This window comes from Haliotis rufescens, unplaced genomic scaffold (genome assembly GCF_023055435.1).
Source record: "Haliotis rufescens isolate VD_foot unplaced genomic scaffold, xgHalRufe1.0.p SCAF_8, whole genome shotgun sequence".
In the NCBI taxonomy this organism is placed as follows: Eukaryota; Metazoa; Mollusca; class Gastropoda; order Lepetellida; family Haliotidae; genus Haliotis; species Haliotis rufescens.
The window spans coordinates 39,066,777-39,070,370 of NW_025964372.1; the positions used below are offsets into that span (position 1 = coordinate 39,066,777).

Below are 3,594 nucleotides of genomic sequence, written 5' to 3' on the forward strand. Positions count from 1 at the left end.
ATTGGGCATACAATGTTAAATGTCTACTGTATAAATGTGGGTATGGTTACATCTGGGAAAACCAATGTTTCTTAGAGAATCATGCCATGTTCATATCGAAAATAAGGCAGACGCTTTTTGACTTGTACTTTCAAACATGGAGATCTACTGTAGATGTTTCTAGCAAATGCGAATATTATAGATATTTTAAAATGCAAATATGCGCAGAAAAATATTTAACTGATGTAAATATAAGAAAATGAAGAATATCATTAACACAATTTAGATGTAGCTCACACAGGTTAATGGTTGAAGTTGGCAGGCCCAACAAAATACCCAAATGTTTAAGATTATGTAAACAATGTTCTTTAAATGTTGTCGAAGATGTATTTCATTTTCTACTTGTAAGTTGTAAATATGATAATTTAAGGAAAAAATATATTGAACAGAAATACTATGTACATCCAAATAAATACAAGTTTATCTCTTTAATATCACATGTGAGCAAAACGGCTATACAAAATCTCTCTCTTTATATATCATGCCATGTTATTAAGAAATGAATCCTTGTAACATTTCTAACCGCTTCCACATTGTCATGGATTATGTACTATGGGCCTGTGGCCTTACAGTTATATATGAATAAACTGATTGATAATGTATGATGCCAAGGAATGGTTGACAGATCAGAACCCTGTTGTTGTTGTCGCCCTGTTACAATCACTGACGAATGTTAGTAGTGGTAGTTCTGCAACAAAATATGCATATTTGGCACGTGCCTATGAACACTTATATGGTGCAAGGAATAGTAATGTAATTTGCCCGTTATCGTTTGCCATGAACCTGTTACTGTATTATGTGTCAGGCAGTAAAGTGGCTTGCAATCTATCGTCCAAGACAAGTCCAGCTGGCTCTTACCAAAGCATACTCAAGTGGATCAATGAACAAGCTGCCATACCTGTAAAGTGTCCAACAGTAGGAGATATTATAACATTTTTTGACAACAATCAGGTGCTGGCGAGGAATTGGCGAGTGAGATACGACGCTAAAGCCATTTTTCCACCAGATACTACGTTGCAGACAACACCCCATCTCAGCCCATGCAACTTGTCGACGTATGACGTCATATCTCTGCAGAATACACTACCCTCTTTTATATCTTCATCTATGGATGTCTTTCGTAATTATCGTACAAAAGTACTGAGTGTAATGTTGGACAAAGTCCTTGCAGAACAAGGTACAGATGGCCTGAGTGATACTTTTGATTGTAGGTGCTGCCTGATCCACCCAAAGCTATGGAGGACACCCAATACACGGTGAGTCGGGATGACGATACATCAAAGATCAGAATCGTGAGATCACACCAAACAAGTATGACATTGTTGAGGCTGGTGAATTGTTCCATCCAGATCTTTTTGTAGGTGAAGCCGTTATTATCAATCCATGTTTATATATGTCAATGGAGGTTGTGCTACGCAGGATTTTGGAAGATGTTGGTGTGGGATTATTTAGATCACGGTGTGTGATTGGATGTGATGGCCTACCCTGTAACTTGCTTCACGTGTGATAGGCAATCATTACACATGTTCCATCTGCAATGCCACCGATATTCATGGCGTGCCTGAATTACAGAAGCATCTAGATGATGACCATAACCTAACATGTCACAATCCACAGGAACACCGGACGTTCGGAAACATCCAGTGTTCCTGTGGACCCGGACACATGGAAATCAACATGGCAAAGGCAAGTTTTAAGTTATTGTGGGATGTTATCCTTAAAGATCTTGCCAACATGCTGGGTTTCGAGCCCGAAGACTTGTGCCGACATGCCACGGACCATCATAAGGCTTGGCAGATGCTGGAAATATTTCTGTGAGAGACAGGAGCTGAACTTCTCGTTCCTTTCATCAGAGACTGTAGCAAAATGGCTGGCAGGCAGGCAAGCGTGGCTCTTTTACATTCATGGTTATCATGTGCAAAGAACAGAAACTACCTTTTCATGGCCGATGTTACCTGTACCTATATCACGGCACTGTTTCTATTCGCTGTGGCATGAGAAGAGGAAACGAGAAATTGATCACGGAATCTTATGCACGTTTCTCAGATCTTTTCTATGGCCTACACAGGACACAGTACCAAGAACTCGCTGTTCGGGAGCATCATGTGAGGAACTCTAGTCCACCAGAGGTGCAGGACTTCATAGAATCTCATTTTACTTTGTTGGCTTAAGGAAAGGATTTCAGTGGTGAAGGGGGAGATTTTGTTTTAGAGGCAAAAAACAGACGGATACAGATGTGGATGCCTCCGGGACTTCCTACGCGGATCCTACGGAACAGCACTGGCAGAGAATATGCCGCAACACAGACACCTTAGACCAGGTAATAAGCTTTTTTTAACACTTAATAGAGAATATGCAACTTTTGAAAAACCTATATTCATACTGAAAAAACAACAGTAAAACACACAATCAAAGGGAGAGGAAAAACCCTAAAAGTTTCAAAATATGAACTATTTGGCAGTATAACAAACTGTAAAATTTATAAATTAAAACGTTTGTAATGTATCATGCCAAACTATGTACACCTTTCATTTGTGTTCATGTATTTAGTTCGTACACACACTGCAATATGTGTTTTCAAAGTTTGTCTGAATATGTAAATACTGACCTGAAAACAGTAGAAATATATTTATACAGGCACAATGTAACAATGACTGTTTATTTACGTAGAGGGAAATGTTTTTATATGTTCTGTTGTTTATTGATGGATATGCTTTACTTACAAGCAATTTGTCGTACTAAGATTTCAGTTCCTGTGATTCATACGACCAGTTTTGTTTTGATGGCGTGACAATGTGAAGACAAGCCTCTAAATGTGTCCGGCTGACTAATTCGTCCACCTGAAACATTTAAATTTGTACTGATGAATGATACATTTACTTTAGCATTAGCATTGCATTAATAATTTATTTTCAAATCCGATCACATCTGTCTAAGATGTATGGAGGTGCCCAAGACGACAGCGATGCCGTCCATCACCTCAATCTTGACAACGAGATCCATCACTGGCGACATCGTCTGATAGTCTGGCTATCTGACCAAGCCTTCAAGTGCAGTTCCGCACACGTCACTGTCTGGACAGCCCCTGGACTCGGAACTATGTATGTTCTCAGGAAGGTGTTCTAACAATAAATCTTTGTTATGTTGATGCCATTTTGTCAAGTCAGAAACTGGGATGCGTGGTGAAGCTACAACGGGTGTTCGTTTTGGCAGGGAACCGTGAGAAGTCTCAAGTGTCTCAAGATGCCACAAAGAGGACAAATGCCGAACTGGTTGACATGATCACAGCTGAAATTACTGAGATTAAAGACCTCGGATAGCAAGATGTGGCAACATCTCTGTGTAAGGACCCTCACAGCCATAACAGGGCTTGCACTTAGCCTGTGCTGCTCACATTCCTACGTAATGCCAGCGACATTCTGGCAGGCCTTCTGGAGGTGATGGATTGAGACTTCAGGTAATGTATGCTTTTACATGGCCATTAATATTGATGTGCGTTTCTTTACATATGAAATGTTTTACAATATGTCATCATACCTTCTTCATCAGTGTTTC

The 3,594-nt window shown here is 39.8% G+C and overlaps 1 pseudogene; it reads left to right on the forward strand.

The window, feature by feature from the left end:
• Positions 1-636: 636 nt before the first annotated feature.
• Positions 637-2,539, forward strand: LOC125377024 (annotated as a pseudogene).
• Positions 2,540-3,594: the final 1,055 nt, after the last annotated feature.